The 16,934-nt window shown below is 48.3% G+C and overlaps 1 protein-coding gene across 2 annotated transcripts in view; it reads left to right on the top strand.

Moving 5' to 3' along the window:
* LOC121292992 (LIM domain containing preferred translocation partner in lipoma) overlaps nt 1-16,934 on the top strand; it is a 525,780-nt gene that overhangs the window by 24,947 nt on the left and 483,899 nt on the right. The window contains exon 1 of one of the 2 annotated variants that reach the window (XM_041215524.1): nt 11,200-11,265. The exons of the other annotated variant lie outside the window; for it this stretch is intronic. The gene's annotated coding sequence lies outside the window, so the exon portion shown is untranslated. Of the gene's footprint in view, nt 1-11,199; nt 11,266-16,934 lie in introns of those variants that run through there. 2 annotated transcript variants of the gene reach the window in all.

Raw genomic sequence — 16,934 nt, 5'->3', positions numbered from 1 at the left:
CAGCGACAGTGAAGGAACGACGATATATTTCCAAGTCAGGATGGTGAGTGGCTTGGAGGGGAACTTCCAGGGGCCCATGTTGCATGTATCTGCTGCCCTTGTCCTTCAAGTTGGTAGAGGTCACAGGTTTGGAGATCGCTACCAAAGGAGCCGTGGTTAATTCCTGCAGTGCATCTTATAGATGGTACACGCTGCTGCTACTGTGCATCAGCGGTGGAGGGAGTGAATGTTTGTGGATGGGGTGCCAATCAAGCGGCTGCTTTGTCCTGGATGGTGTCGAGCTTCTTGAGTGTTGTGGGAGCTGCACTCATCCAGGTAAGTTAGGAGTATTCCATCACACTCCTGACTTGTGCCTTGTAGATGGTGGACAGGCTTTGGGGAGCCAGGAGGTGAGTTACTCGTTGCAGGATTCCTAGCCCCTGACCTGCTCATGTAGCTCCAGTATTTAAATGCTGGAAATCCAAAACAAAAATCCAGAACAAAAACAAAAATACCTGGAAAAACTCAGCAGGTCTGGCAGCATCTGCGGAGAGGAACACAGTTAACGTTTCGAGTCCACGTGACCCTTCAACAGAACTAAGTAAAAATAGAAGAGAGGTGAAATATAAACTGGTTCAAGGGGGTGGTGGGACAGGTAGAGCTGGATAGAGGGCCAGTGATAGATGGAGATAACCAAAAGATGTCACAGACAAAAGGACAAAGAGGTGTTGAAAGTGGTGATATTATCTGAGGAATGTGCTAATTAAGTGTAGAAAGCAGGACGAGCAAGGTACAGATAGCCCTAGTGGGGGTGGGGTGGGATGAAGGAATCAAAAAAGGCTAAAAGGTAGAGATAAAACAATGGATGGAAATACATTTTAAAATAATGGAAGTAGGTGGGAAAAGAAAAATCTATATAAATTATTGGAAAAAAGGGGAGAAAATTGGAAAGGGGGTGGGGATGGATTTATTTTACCAATATTTTAAAAAGGGTGTGAGGGATGGGCCAAAAAATTATTGGCTGGTCAGTCTGACTTCAGTGGTGGGCAAGTTATTGGAATGAATTCTGAGAGGATAAACTGTCACTTAGAAAGGCGCAGATTGATCAGTGATAGTCAGCATGGTTTTGTTCAGAGAAGGTTGTGTCTTACTAACTTAATACAATTTTTTGAAGAAGTAAGAAGGAGGATTGATGAGGTTAGTGCAGTGGATGTTATCTACATTTAATTCAGCAAGGCATTTGACAAGGACCCACATGGCAGACTGGTCAGAAAAGTGGGATCCCATGGGATAAAGGGGAAGGTGGCAAGTTGGATCCAAAATTGGTTCAGTGACAGGAAACAAAGGGTAATGGTTGATAGTTGATTTTGCGAGTGGAAAGCGGTTTCCAGTGGTGTCCCACAGAGCTCAGTGTTGGGGCTCTTACTGTTTGTTGTATATATTAATGAGTTAGACTTAAATGTGGGAGGCATGATTGGGAAATTTGCAGATGACCCAAAAATTGGCTGTATAGTTGATAGTGAAGAGGATAGGTGTTGCCGATATCAATGGTTTTATTGAGTGGGTGGAAAAGTGGCACATGGAAATGTGTGAGGTAATTCATTTGGGAAGGGCAAACAAAGCAAGGGAATATTCAATAAATTGGAGGATATTGAGCGGGGTTGAAGAAGTGAGAGACCTTGGAGTGCATGTCCACATGTCCCTGAAGGCGCCAGGACAGGTGGACAAGATGATCAAGAAAGCATATGGAATTGTTTCCTTTATTGTACAAGGTATTGAATATAAAAGCAGGGCTATAATGTTGGAAATGTATAAAATGCTGGTTAGGCCACAGCTGGAATTTTGTGTACGGTTCTGGTCACCACACTACAGGAAGGACATTATTGCTCTAAATAAAGTACAGAGGAGATTAATAAGAATGTTGCCAGTGCTGGAAAATTGCAGCTATGAGGAAAGATTGGACAGACGAGGGTTGTTTTCCATAGAACACAGGAGGCTGAGGGGTGACCTAATTGAGGCGTACAAAATTATGAGGGGCCTAGATAGAGTAGACAGGAAAGATCTGTTTCCCATAGCTGAGGGGTCACTTACCAGGGGGCATAGATTTAAGGTGATTGGTGGAAAGATTAGAGGGAACGAGGAAAAACTTCACCGAGGGTGGTGGGCGTCTGGAATTCACTGTCTAAATTGGCGGTTGAGGCTGAAACACTCAACTCATTTAAAGGGTACCTGGATATGCACCTGAAATGCTGTAACCTGCAAGGCTATAGACCAGGTGCTGGAAAGTAGGATTAAAAATGAGCGGCTAGTTTCTATTTTTCTCTTTTTATAGCAGGCACAGACACGGTGAATCGCCTCTTTCTGCCCGTAACTTCCCTATGGTTCTATGTCAGTATGAAGGGTTACGATGTCTCTGTGTGAGGGGTTACAATGTCTCCATGTGAGGGGTTACGATGTCTTTGTGTGAGAGATTGCGATGTCTCTGTGTGGGTTACGATGCCTGTGTGGGGGGGCTTACAATGTCACTATGTGAGAGTTTACAGTGTCACTGGGTGAGAGGTTCCGATTTTGCTATATGGGAGGTTACAATGTCTCTGTCTAAGGTGTAGGTTTATGATGTGCATGCATGTGGGATTGTGATGCCTCTGTTGAGGGGTTACGATGTGTCTGTGGGGGTTTATAATGTATTCTTGTGCGAGATTGTGATGTCACTGTGTGATAGGATTATGATGTCTCTGAGTGGTTACAAGTGGGTGGTTACAAAGTCTCTTATGTGGGTGTTACTGTGTCTCTGTATGAGGGGTTATAGCCTTTATGTCTGAGGGATTATGATGTCTCCATATGATAGATTATAGCATCTCTCTGTGAGGGGTAACGATATAGAAACATAGAAAATAGGAGCAGGAATAGGTAAATCAACCCTTCGAGCCTGCTCTGCCATTCAATATGATTATGGCTGATCCTCTATCTCAACGCTGTACTCCTGCTCTCTCTCCATATCTCTTCACACTTTTAGAGTCCAGAAATCCATCTATTTCCTTCTTAAATATATTCAGTGATTTGGCCTCCACAGCCTCTGTGGTAGAGAATTCCACAGGTTCACCACCCTCTGAGTGAAGAAGTTTCTCCTCATCTCAGTCCTAAATGGCCTACCCCATATCCTGAGACTACCCCTTGTCCTAGACCATCCAGCCAGAGGAAACATCATCCCTGCATCCAGTCTGTCCAGCCCTGTCAGAATTTTATACGTTTCAATGAAATTTCCTCTCATTCTTCTAAACTCCAGTGAATACAGGCCTAGTCGGCCCAATCTCTCCCCATACGACAATCCTGCCATCCCAGGAATCAGTCTGGTGAACCTTTGCTGCACTTTCTCTATGGCAAGTATATCCTTTCTTAAGTAAGGAGACCAAAACTGCACACAGTACTCCAGGTGTGGTCTCACCAAGGCCCTGTACAGCTGCAGTAAGACATCCTTGCTCCTGTACTCAAGTCCTCTCACAATGAAGGCCAACATACCATTTACCTTCTTAACTGCTTGCTGCACCTGCATGCTTGCTTTCAGTGATTGGTGTACAAGGACACCCAGGTCCCTTTGTACATCAGCATTTCCCAATCTATCACCATTTAAATAATACTCTGCCATTCTGTTTTTCCTACTGCAGTGGATAACTTCACACTTATCCACATTATACTGCATCTGCCTTGTATTTGCCTACTCACTCAACCTGTCTAAATCACCTTGAAGCCTCTTAACATCCTCCTAAACCTCACATTCCCACCAAGTTTCATGTCATCAGCAAACTTAGAAGTATTACATTTGGTTCCCTCATCCAATCATTGATATATAGTGTGAATAGCTGAGGCCCAAGCACTGATCCCTGTGGTACCCCACTAGCCACCATTTGCCACTCTGAGAAAGACCCATTTATTCCTACTCTCTGTTTCCTGTCTGCTAACCAATTCTCAATCCATGCCCAATATATTCTCCCCAATCCCATGTGCTTTAATTTTACACACTAATCTCTCACGTGGGTCTTTATCAAAAGCTTTCTGAAAATCCAAATACACCACATCTACTGGTTCTCCCTAATCTATTCTACTAGTTACATCCTCAAAAATCTCCTGTAGGTTTGTCAAACATGATTTCCCTTTCATAAATCCTGTTGACTTTGTCTAATCCTGTTGATATTTTCTAAGTGTCCTGTTATCACATCCTTTGTAATAGGCTCTAGCATTTTCCCTACTACTGATGTTTAGCTAACTGGTCTGTAATTCGCTGTTTTCTCTCTCCCTCCTTTTTTAAATAGTGGGATTACATTTGTCACCCTCCAATCTGCCAGGACTGTTGCAAAATGCTCAGAAGTTTGGAAAATGACAACTGACACATCCACTATTTCCATGGCCACCTCCATTAGTACCCTGGGATGTAGATTATTGGGCCCAGGGGATTAGTTAGCTTTTAGTCCCATTAATTTCTCTAGCATCAATGTTTTAGTAATACTAATTTCCTTCAGTTCCTCCTTTTCACTGGACCTTGGTTCCTTAGTATTTCTGGGAAGTTATTTGTGTTTTCCTCTGTGAAGACAGAACTAAAGTAGTTGTTTAATTGCTCTGCCATTTCCTTGTTCTCTATTATAAATTCTCCCATTTCAGACTGTAAGGGACCTACATTTGTCTTCACTCATCTTTTTATTCTTGCACACTTCTGGAAGCTTTTACAGTCCACTTTTATGTTCCTCGCAAGTTTAGTCTCATATTCCATTTTTCCCCTCTTAATTAATCTCTTGGTCCTCCTTTGCTAAATTCTAAATTGCTCCCAGTCCTCAGGCTTGCTACTTTTTCTAGAAACTCTATATGACTCCTCTTTGGAACTAATATTATCCTTAATTTCTTTTGTTACCTGTGGTTGGGCTGCTTTTCCTTTTGGGACCTCACCCTTATCCCCGTCGACATCCTCCTCATCGGAGGAGATTTGCATATCATCCAACTCCTCCTCAGCCAACTCCACTCTCTGTTGCAGCGCCAGGTTGTAAAGGGTGCAGCAGACGATGGTGATGTGTGACACTCTCTGTGGACTATATTGCAGGGCTCCATCAGACCTGTCCAGGCACTGGAACCTCATCTTCAGCATCCCAATGGTTTACTCCCCCAAGTTGCGAGTTGCAGCTTGAACCTTGTTATACCGTCGCTCTGCTGCTGTCTGAGGCTGCTGCACAGGTGTCATCAGCCACGGCCTCTTTGAATAGCCCTTGTCCCTGAGGAGCCATCCCTGCCGCCTCTGTGGACCCTGGAAGACGTCAGGGATCTGTGACTGACTGAGAATGTAGGAGTTGGGGACACTCCCTGGAAAACATGTGCAGACCTGCAGGATGTGTTTGTGGTGGTCGCACACCAGCTGCACCTTCAGCGAATGGAATCCCTTGCTTTGACATAGTTGACTGTGTGTTATGTTGGAGATCTGAGTGCCACGTGTGTGCAGTCAATCGCACCCTGTACCTGTGGGAAACCCGAGATCTGGGCAAATCCAATTGCTTTTGCATCCTGGCTTTCCTGGTCCTGGGCAAAATGCATAAAATTGTGTGCCCTTGTGAAGTGACATGACCTCATTGATTCATTTATGGTTGGAGGCTTGTGATATCCCACAGAGGTTACCTGTGGAGCCCTGAAACGAGCCACTAGCTTAGAAATTGAGCGACACGGTCACTTTCACAGCCACTGGCAGTTGATGCCCTCCATGTCCCCTTGGCGCCAAGTCCTGCACTAAGTGGCAGATGTGAGCTACCAGTTCATTAGACACGCACAGTCTTCAGAAACACTGGTTGTTGGTTTCTGCAGGAATGAAAGGTCGTGTCTATAGCCCCTGGGTCTAGCGAGGCACCGACCAGTGATGGCTCACTGTGGTTCTTTGGTGGTGTGTGTGGGATCCGCAGCCACTCTTTCTTCCGGAGGGTGCTGCTCCTGCCTCTGCACAGCTGGCATCCTCAGTCACCCTCTTCTCCATTGTCTCTGCTCCCTGTGAGCCAAGAGGCATACAGCTAGTTCACCAGGCTTCATGCTCCTGATGTTGTACTCCTGCAGGATGAAAGAGAGAGATGCGTGGGTTAGCATGGGTAACTAACAACCTGTCCTGGTTAAGCCTGAAGGTCTCGTAAAGCATCCTGGAGAGTGCTGGCCACTACTTGGATGGCCAGAGTTTAGTGCGCTGCATGGCTGCCCGAAACCCCACCCACCTCCGCCCCACTCCTCTTGACCGATTGGCAGCAGCTTTGCCCATTGGACTGCAGGCTGTGCTCTCAGCTCAGGCACAGGCATTCTCCTAACCCGCACTGCAAGGCTGCACTGTTAGCTTGAACCATGCGGGAGACTGGTCCAAACCGGGATGATGACTTTGCAAGGGGCTGTGAGCACCTCCAGCAGTGACTGCTCCATGGCCAGCTTTAACAAGGAGATTGTACGATGTATACAGTTGCCTAACTGATCTGCAGTCCACTGAAACGCTCATTAGTTTGCATTCTGTGCCCAAGAAAAACTGTGAAGCATTGGGTGGCACTTTCATGCCTCTGTGTTGCTTGAGTGGGCAGATAAGCTAGAGGCCCAACTCCAATCATATCGAAGAGGCTGTGCCTGAACTGTCTCAGCTGCAGAGGAATGGTCACTTTATACAAGGTTTCCCTAATGCGTGACCACTTCCTCTCGCCTCCAGCTCCTATGTGCTTGTGCATTACCTTCAACCGCAGGGCAGCGTGTGCACACTCGCCTTTGAGTTCCCCTCAAAGTGCAGCCCGCTATGAATCTATATGCTGTTGTGGAACATGTCAGCGTACAAGCACACCTATGTGGGTGGACAATCCAGCCGGGGCCAGGACGATTCTGATGGGCTGACCTGACGATTATGTGCTGATGTATAACAATCAGCTTCCTGACGCCTGCTGGGGGGAAATCAGCCCATCATTGATAGGCTGAGTGGACAACGCAAACTGGTTTCACAACGTAATGACATCGATTCACGCCATATTGTCCGTTCACACTGCCGAACACACCCGATGCCAGTGGGCATGGAAAATCCCACCCGATGTCTCTGTGTGAGGGATTACAATGTCTCTGATGACTTATGTAGTCTCTGCGTGCAGCCAGCCAGGGGGCGGTTAGGGTCACTGTGCGGGTCAAGGGTCAGTGTGCGGGTCAAGGGTCAGTGTGCGGGTCAAGGGGCAGTGTGCGGGTCAAGGGTCAGTGTGTGGGTCAAGGGTCAGTGTGCAGTCAAGGATCAGTGTGCAGTCAAGGGGCAGTGTGCGGGTCAAGGGGCAGTGTGCGGGTCAAGGATCAGTGTGCGGATCAAGGATCAGTGTGCGGGTCAAGGGGCAGTGTGCGGATCAAGGGGCAGTGTGCAGGTCAAGGGGCAGTGTGCAGTCAAGGGGTAGTGTGCGGGTCAAGGATCAGTGTGCGGGTCAAGGGGCAGTGTGCGGGTCAAGGGGCAGTGTACGGTCAAGGGGTAGTGTGCAGGTCAAGGGGCAGTGTGCGGTCAAGGGGCAGTGTGCGGTCAAGGGGCAGTGTGCGGATCAAGGGGCAGTGTGCAGGTCAAGGGGCAGTGTGCAGTCAAGGGGTAGTGTGCGGGTCAAGGATCAGTGTGCGGGTCAAGGGGCAGTGTGCGGGTCAAGGGGCAGTGTACAGTCAAGGGGTAGTGTGCAGGTCAAGGGGCAGTGTGCGGTCAAGGGGCAGTGTGCGGTCAAGGGGCAGTGTGCGGGTCAAGGGACAGTGTGCGGATCAAGGGGCAGTGTGCGGGTCAAGGGGCAGTGTGCGGGTCAAGGGGCAGTGTGCAGTCAAGGGGCAGTGTGCGGTCAAGGGGCAGTGTGCGGGTCAAGGGGCAGTGTGCGGTCAAGGGGCAGTGTGCGGGTCAAGGGGCAGTGTGCGGGTCAAGGGGCAGTGTGCGGATCAAGAGGAAGTGTGTGGTCAAGGGGCAGTGTGAGCTGGTCAGGGGGCCATGTGCAGCCAGTCAGGGGGGTCAGTGTGCAGCCAGTCAGGGGTGTCAGTGTGCAGCCGGTCAGTGGGGGCAGTGTGCAGCTGGTCAGTGGGGTCAGTGTGCAGCCGGTCAGGAGGGTCAGTGTGCAGCCGGTCAGGGGGGTCAGTGTGCAGCCGGTCAGGGGGGTCAGTGTGCAGCCGGTCAGGGGGGTCAGTGTGCAGCCGGTCAGGGGGGGGTCAGTGTGCAGCCGGTCAGGGGGGTCAGTGTGCAGCCGGTCAGGAGGGTCAGTGTGTAGCTGGTCAGGAGGGTCAGTGTGCAGCCAGTCAGGGGGGTCAGTGTGCAGCCGGTCAGGGGGGTCAGTGTGTAGCTGGTCAGGGGGGTCAGTGTGCAGCCGGTCAGGGGGGTCAGTGTGCAGCCGGTCAGGGGGGTCAGTGTGTAGCTGGTCAGGGGGGTCAGTGTGCAGCCAGTCAGTGTACAGCCAGTCAGGGGGGTCAGTGTGCAGCTGGTCAGAGGTGGTGCAACCGGTCAGGGGGGGTCAGTGTGCAGCCGGTCAGTGTGCAGCCGGTCAGTGGGGTCAGTGGGGTCAGTGTGCAGCCGGTCAGGGGGGTCAGTGTGCAACCGGTCAGGGGGGGTCAGTGTGCAGCCGGTCAGGAGGGTCAGTGTGCAGCCGGTCAGTGGGGTCAGTGTGCAGCCGGTCAGGGGGGGTCAGTGTGCAGCCAGTCAGGAGGGTCAGTGTGCAGCCGGTCAGGGGGGTCAGTGTGCAGCCGGTCAGGGGGGTCAGTGTGCAGCCGGTCATGGGGGGTCAGTGTGCAGCCGGTCAGGGGTGGTGCAGCCGGTCAGGGGGGTCAGTGTGCAGCCGGTCAGGGGGGTCAGTGTGCAGCCGGTCAGTGTGCAGCCGGTCAAGGGGGGTCAGTGTGCAGCCGGTCAGGGGGGGTCAGTGTGCAGCCGGTCAGGAGGGTCAGTGTGCAGCCGGTCAGGGGGGTCAGTGTGCAGCCGGTCAGGAGGGTCAGTGTGCAGCCGGTCAGGGGTGGTGCAGCCGGTCAGGGGGGTCAGTGTGCAGCCGGTCAGTGGGGGCAGTGTGCAGCCGGTCAGGGGGGTCAGTGTGCAGCCGGTCAGGAGGGTCAGTGTACAGCCGGTCAGGAGGGTCAGTGTGCAGCCGGTCGGGGGGGTCAGTGTGCAGCCGGTCAGGGGGGTCAGTGTGCAGCCGGTCAGGGGGGTCAGTGTGCAGCCGGTCAGGGGGGGTCAGTGTGCAGCCGGTCAGGGGGGTCAGTGTGTAGCTGGTCGGTGGGGTCAGTGTGCAGCCGGTCAGTGTGCAGCCGGTCAGTGGGGTCAGTGTGCAGCCGGTCAGGAGGGTCAGTGTGCAGCCGGTCAGGAGGGTCAGTGTGCAGCCGGTCAGGAGGGTCAGTGTGCAGCCAGTCAGGGGGGTCAGTGTGCAGCCGGTCAGGGGGGGCAGTGTGCAGCCGGTCAGGGGGGTCAGTGTGCAGCCAGTCAGGGGGGTCAGTGTGCAGCCGGTCATGGGGGTCAGTGTGCAGCCGGTCAGGGGGGGTCAGTGTGCAGCCAGTCAGGGGGGTCAGTGTGCAGCCGGTCAGTGTGCAACCAGTCAGGGGGGTCAGTGTGCAGCCGGTCAGTGTGCAGCCGGTCAGTGGGGGCAGTGTGCAGCCGGTCAGGGGGGTCAGTGTGCAGCCGGTCAGGGGGGGCAGTGTGCAGCCAGTCAGGGGGGTCAGTGTGCAGCCGGTCAGGGGGGTCAGTGTGCAGCCGGTCAGGAGGGTCAGTGTGCAGCCAGTCAGGGGGGCTGAATGCTGTCGAGCCGAGTGTGAAGTATTAAGCCTGGCTCTGTTCTTACTTGTGCAAGTGCGCTGGGAATGTGTACATGTCTGTACATGTCTGTACAGATTGCTCTCACTCTGTGTCTCAACTTGTGTATATTCTCCCTATTTAAAGAAAGAGCTGTGAAAGCTGCAATATGGAGAGGCCATTCAGCTCAACATGCCCTTGTAAATGGCTCTAATCACATTAGCCGGCCTGTTCCCATTGTCCTTCCAAATCTTTGCCTTCATCCATCTCTCCAATCTGATCTTGAATGCTGACACATTTTCTGCTCAACCACATTTTTTTCAGGGGAGGGGGAGAGTTCTGGATTTCTCTTTATTTCCCTGTGTGTGAAGAAGTGCTTTCTGACATCGCCCCTGAACAGCCTGTCTAATTTTAAAATTATACTCCCTTGTTCCACATTCCCCACCAGAGGAAATAGTTTCTCTCTTTCTACCTTATCTCAAAATCCTCGATCAGACCACCCCTTAATCTTCTATACTTGAAGAAATACAAGCTCCCTCTGTGCAACCTGTCCTCATACTTTAACCCATTTAGCCCCAGTATTATTCTGGTTAATCTGCGCTGCATCCTCTCCAAGGACAATATCTCCTTCTTGAGGTGTGGAGTCCAGAACTGAACAAGTAACTCCAGATGTGGTCTGATAAAGGGTCTGTGTAACAGCTCCAACGTTCTTCCATCTCTTGTACTCCAGCCTTCTTGAGATACAAACCCACATTCCATTCGCTTTTAAAATTATTTGTGTACCTATCCACTGGGTTTTACAGTGTTGAGAGGGGATTCCAGTTAGGGTGGGTTGCGGAGGAGGGATTGGAGGGTGGAAGTGTGGAGGGGGGGAATGTGGAGGGAGGAGGGTGAAGGTGATTGCAGAGAAAGGGTTGTTGAGGAGGAACTGAATGTTACACCTATTGTAGGTGATCAGCCTGGCAGGAATTGCCTGGGAGAATCTCATTGTCACTGACTGAACTCAGTCTCTTCCAGTACGACAACATATCATTTTTATTTTTTGTTTTAGAAGTGACCAGGGGGTGAATGTATAGGATATACATTGTGTATAAAGTGTTAACTTTGAATATTGACACACTGAATCTAGTTAAGTGAACTTGGCTGACGGTGCAGTGGAGAAATTGCCTTAAGATTGAAAGTGAAGAATCAAGCTTCTTCTGATGTGTGCAGTGTTGCTAGTAAAGTTAGAGATGGGTTTAGTTTGTGTATTCATGGGGAGAGACAGGGACTGTTTTGTGGGACAATTCCTTTCCTTGATTTTTCTGAAGAATGAGATTATGGCTGTTTTTTTCTTGCAGAGTTTGTTGTAATTTCCCATATTTGGAATTGTTGAGCAGTTGTTGGGATGGGAGGGAAGGGGAGGGATGTAGGAGGGAGGATTTGGTTATGTTTCCAGTAGGTTTCCTGTCAGTAGCCGCGGTGTATACAGCACTGGGCCTGAGGATTGAAGGACAGGCTGCTGCCTCACGCTAACTCAGCCTAGCCTCTCTGTAAGTGCAACAACTCTTTTAATTTGAGTTTAGGAGAGAAAAGGAGAACAGCCCTCCCACCCTGGAAAGGAAATAAAATCCTGAGAGGGAGCAGACAAAGCAGGTATATACAGGAACATAGAGACAGGGGTGGAGAGAGAGACAGGGGGAGGGAGGGAGAGAAGGAGGGAGAGAGAGGCAGGCAGAGGGAGAGAGAGAGAGAGAGAGAGAGAGGGAGGGAGGGAGAGAGAGGCAGAGGGAGAGAGAGAGAGGAAGCGAGACAGAGGGAGGGAGAGACAGAGGGAGGGAGAGGTAGAAGGAGGGAGAGAGAGGTGGGAGAGAGAGAGACAAACAGAGGGAGAGACAGAAAGATGGAGAGTGAGATGGAGGGACAGACAGACACACAGGAGGAGTGAGCGAAAAAGACACGGGAAGAGAGAGACAGATGGGAGGAGAGAAGGACAGAGGGAGAGGGAATGAGAGACAGAGACACACACAGGGAAAGAGAGACTATGGGAGTGAGAGAGACAGACATAGGGGGAGAAGGAGAAAGACAGAGGGCATGAGAGAGTCAAGGAGAGAGACATGCAGACTGACAGAGAGGAAGAGAGAGATAAAGAGACAGAGAAAGAGAGAGAGAGAGAAAGACAGATGGAGGGGGAGAAAGGGAGAGGGAGATGGAGAGAGACAGAGGGGAGAGAGTGAGAGACAGGGAGAGAGACACAGAGAGACAGAAAGGGAGAGAGACATACATGCATACACACACACAGATACAGAGAGAGAGACATACACAGAAGGAGAGAGAGAGTGACACAGAGAGAGAGAGAGAGACAGACAGAAAGAGGGAGACACAGGGTGGAATCCTCCGGTCCCACCAGTAGCAGGAAGCTTGATGGGCGGGGAAATTTAATTTGGCCTGAGGCCAAAAATCAGTGTCCCAGCGGCAGGATGAACTTTAGCAATTATGTTCTCAGGACTTTCAGGATTAAAGGTTCAAACTTCCCGATGAATGATATTGGGAAGCCCTTTCGTATTTATTAGCAGGTCACGCATGCTCATGATAAAGGTTACCTCACTGGAATTAAGTTCCCCCTCCAGGTTAAGTTCCCCAGCAGCGAGAAATTAGAACATTCACATTTAACGACTGCAAATAAGTGATGTGCACTTGGTGAGGTAGTCTTCTTCCATGGTTAACGGTGAGTGGTCACTGCATTGTCCTCTTTGGGGAGTGTCCGTAAATGCCAGCCTGTGGGTGAGATCCGCGGCTGGCAGTGCAAGTTGTGTGGAGGATGACCAAGGAAAGGAGGGAGGGTTAGCGGGGAAGGGTGGAGCAATGGCCGGGCAAAGGTGGAAGGGATGATGCAGACTGTCTGGGTGCCCTTTAAATAGGGCACCTGGGCCAACGGCCCATGAGGTTATGTCAGGGATGGTGACTTCCTGCCTACTCCTGTCACAAGAATTGACGAGCTCTTCATAGATGCATATTTAACAGTGCAAGATTGTGGGTGATCAGCGATCTGCTACCCCCCCCCCCCCCCCCACCCCAAGGAAATCACTCCCGCTTTTGCGCCTGGTACTGAACTTAGATTCCAGAACAGAAGATTCCGGTGACACAGAGAGTATAATATAGCTGGTCTGCACATTGAACTGGATGGTGTCTATCTGATTGTTGCATTATTCTGTGTTCTTTTATAGTATCAGTGTTAACCTTTGAGGAAAATGTCACTGCTACAGCATCTCCATTCACAACTTGTGTTCATAAGCTGTCCATGTCTGTCAGCACAATCTTCCATTGTGTCTGGAAGGTGTGTCGATGATGTATTTGGTGTGCCTGTGATGTGTCACATGCATTTGTTGTGCATGGTGCATCTGTCTGCTTGTGTTATGCCTGATTATTATATACAGTGTATCCTTCGATTGTATGTAATGTGTCTATGTTGTGGCTGCCTGTATTGTACATCAAATATCTATATCTTTCTCTGTGTTGTGTACAGTGTGTCTGTCTGTCTCCATTCTTTACATTGTGCCAACTGTGTTATGTCTGTCTGTGTTGTGTCTGTATAATTTGTTGTACTGTGTTGGTCTATTGTCTCTGTGTCTGTCTTTGTTGTGTCTGTCTGCCTGTGTTGTTCCTGCCTGTGTTGTGCTGGCTTGTGTTTGGTCCATTATATTGTGTCTGCCTGTGTTGTCTGTCTGTATTGTGCCTGTGTTTGTTGTGCTTGTCTTTGTGATGTGATGTGGCTGCCTGTGTTGTGCCTGCCTGAATTGTGTCTGCCTGAATTGTGTCTGCCTGAATTGTGCCTGCCTGAATTATGTCTGTGATGTGTTGAGTCTGATGTGTTGCATCTGTTTGTATTGTATCTGTGATGTGTTCTGTCTATACTGTGTCTGCCTGTATTGTGTCAGAGTTATGTTGTGTCTGTCCAAATTGTACCTATGATGTTGTGTCAGTCTTTATTGTGTTGGTCTATATTGTGTTGGTCTATATTGTGTCTGTCTGGATGGGGCCTGTGACATGATGCATCTGTCTGTATTGTGCCTGTGATTTGTTGTGCCTGTCTGCCCATAGTTGTCTGTAATGTTGTGTCTGTCTGTATTGTTCCTGTGATGTGATGTGCCTGCTTTCATTATGTCTGATGTGTTGTATCTGTCTGTACTGTGCGTGTTATGTGTTTGTCTGTCTGTATTGTGCCTGTGACATACAAACATACAAACAAGGAGCAGGAGTAGGCCATTCAGCCACTCGAGCCTGCTCCGCCATTCATGGCTGATCTGATATTAACCTCAAATCTGCATCCTACCTACCCCTGATAACCTATCACCCCCTTGCTTACCAAGAATCTATCCACCTCTGCCTTAAAAATATTCAAAGATTCTGCTTCCACCACCTGTTCAGGAAGAGAGTTCCAAGGACACATGGCCCTCTGAGTGAAAAAATTTCACCTCATCTTTGTTTTAAATGGGTGAACCCTTACTTTTAAACAGTGACCCCCTAGTTCTAGATTTTCCCATAAGAAGAAATATCTTCTGCACATCCACCCTGTCAAGACCCCTCAGGATCCTATATGTTTCAATCAAGTCGTCTCTTACTCTTCTAAATTCCAGTGGATACCTGTCCAACCTTTCCTCATAAGGCAACCCACCCATTCCAAGTATAACTCTGGTAAACTTTCTCTGATCTGCTTCCAACGCATTTATACTCTTCCTTAAATAAGGGAACAGGGGACCAATACTGTACACAATACTCTAGATGTGGTCTCACTAGTGCTCTGTATAACTGAAGCATAATCTCCCTACTTTTGTATTCAGTTATCCACACAATAAATGATAACATTCTATTAGCTTTTCTAATTACTTGTTCTGCCTGCATACTAAACTTTAGTGATTCATGCACTAAGACACCCAGATCCCTCTGCATCTCAGAGTTTTGCAATTTCTCACCATTTATATAATATGCTTCTCTTTTATTCTTCCTGACAAAATGGACAATTTCACATTTTTCCGCATTATACTCCATTTGCTCACTCACTTAACCCATCTATATCTTTTCATAACCCCCTTATGTCCTCTGCACAATTCACTTTCCTACCTATCTTTGTGTCATCAGCAAACTTGGCAACCATTCCATCCATCCCTTCATCCAAGTCATTTATATAAATTGTAAACAGTTGTGGTCCCAGCACTGATCCCTGTGGCACACCACTCATTATGTCTTGCTAACTTGAAAAAAGAATCATTTATGCCTATTCTCTGTTTCCTGTTAGCTAGCCAATCTTCTATCCATGCCAGTATGTTACCCTCTATACCATGAGCTTTTATTTTATGCAATAAGCTTTGACGTGGCACTTTATCAAATTCCTCCTGGAAATCTAAGTACAGTACATCCACTGGTTCCCCTTTATCCACAGCACATGTTACTTCCTCAAAGAACTTCAATAAGTTGGTTAAGCATGATTTTCCTTTCAAAAAACCATGTTGACTCTGCCTGATTACCCTGAAGTTTATCCAAGTGCCCTGCTAAAACTTATTTAATAATAGCTTCTAATATTTTCCCAATGACAAATGTTAAGCTAACTGGCCTGTAGTTTCCTGCTTTCTGTCTCCCTCCCTTTTTGAGTAATGAGTTACATTTGCTATTTTCCAATCTAATGGGACCTTCCCCGAATCTAGGGAGTTCTGGAAAATTAAAATCAGTACATCAACTATCTCACTAGCCACTTCTTTTAAGACCCAAGGATGAAGTCCATCTAGCCCCAGGCACTTGTCAGGCTGCAGCTCTAACAAACTACTCAAAACCACTTCTCTGGTGATTGTTGTGTCTGTCTGTATTGTGCCTGTGATGCGATTGTTTGCCTGTATTATGCAGTGACCTGCTGTGTTTGTCTATATTGTGTATGTCTGTATCGTGCCTGTGATGTGTTGTGTCTGCCTGTATTATGTCTGTGATGCGATTGTCTGCCTGTATTGTGCCAGTGACTTGTTGTGTATGTCTGTATTGTGTCTGTGATGTGTTGTATCTATATTGTGTCTGTGATGTGTTTTGTCTGCCTGTATTGAGTCTGTGATATGTTGCGCCTGACTATATTGTGTATGATGTATTGTGTCCGTCTGTACAGTGCTTGTGATGTGTTTGTCTGTTTGTATTGTGGCTGTGATTTGTTGTGTCTGTCTGTATTGTGCCTGTGACCTGTTGCATCTGTATAGTGCCTGCGATGTGTTTGCCTGTCTGTATTGTCCCTGTGATCTGTTGTGTCTGCCTATATTGTGTCTAATGTGTTATGCCTGCCTTTATTTTGCCTGTGATGTGTTGTGTCTGTATTTTGCACGTGTAACCTGTTGTGTCTGTGATGTGTTATGCCTGTCCGTATTATGCCTGTGATGTGTTGTGGCTGTCGTATTATGACTGTGATGTGTTGCGTCTGTCTGTATTGTTCCTGTGATGTGTTGTGTCTCAATTTTATTGTGCCTATGATGTGTTGTGTCTGCCTGTATTATGCCAGTGATATGTGGTGTCTGCCTGTATTGTGCCTGTGATGTGTCTGTCTGTATTGTGCCTGTGTTGTGTCTGTCTGTATTGTGCCTGTGATGTGTTTGTCTGTATTGTGCCTGTGATGTATCCATCTGTATCATATCTATCTGTATTGTGCCTGTCTGTATTGTGCCTGTGATGTGTTTGTCTCTCTGTATTGTGTCTGTAACTTGTTATGTCTGTCTGTATTGTGCCTGTGTTGTTTTGTCTGTCTATATTGTACCTGTAACCTGTTGTGCTTGTGATGTGTTGTGTCTGCTTGTATTGTACCTGAGGTGTGTTGTGCCTGCCTGTATTATGCCTGTGATGTGTTATGTCTGTCTGTATTGTGTCTGTGATGTGTTGTGTCTGTTCGCATTGTGCCTGTGATGTGTTGTATCTGCCTTCATTGTGTCTGTGCTGTTTTGTTTCTGTCTGTATAGTGTCTGTCATATGTATGGTGAGTCTTTCTAATGCTACCCTGTTTGATTTAGCAGCACCAAAACATTTGATCAGGAACACAAGTGAAAATTGTGATATTGGATTCAAACACTGGACAAAATCCAGTGTTTGGAAACAAGGAGAATGAGAGATTGTGTAACTTGTGGCGAACTTTGAGTTCACCTTTGGGTTGAATGACTTTCAATGATTTACCAAATTGAGCTTTGCACCAGCCCTCAAT

Source organism: Carcharodon carcharias, chromosome 2 (assembly GCF_017639515.1).
Source record: "Carcharodon carcharias isolate sCarCar2 chromosome 2, sCarCar2.pri, whole genome shotgun sequence".
NCBI classification, from domain to species: domain Eukaryota; kingdom Metazoa; phylum Chordata; class Chondrichthyes; order Lamniformes; family Lamnidae; genus Carcharodon; species Carcharodon carcharias.
This window is presented reverse-complemented; position numbering and strand designations above follow the sequence as displayed.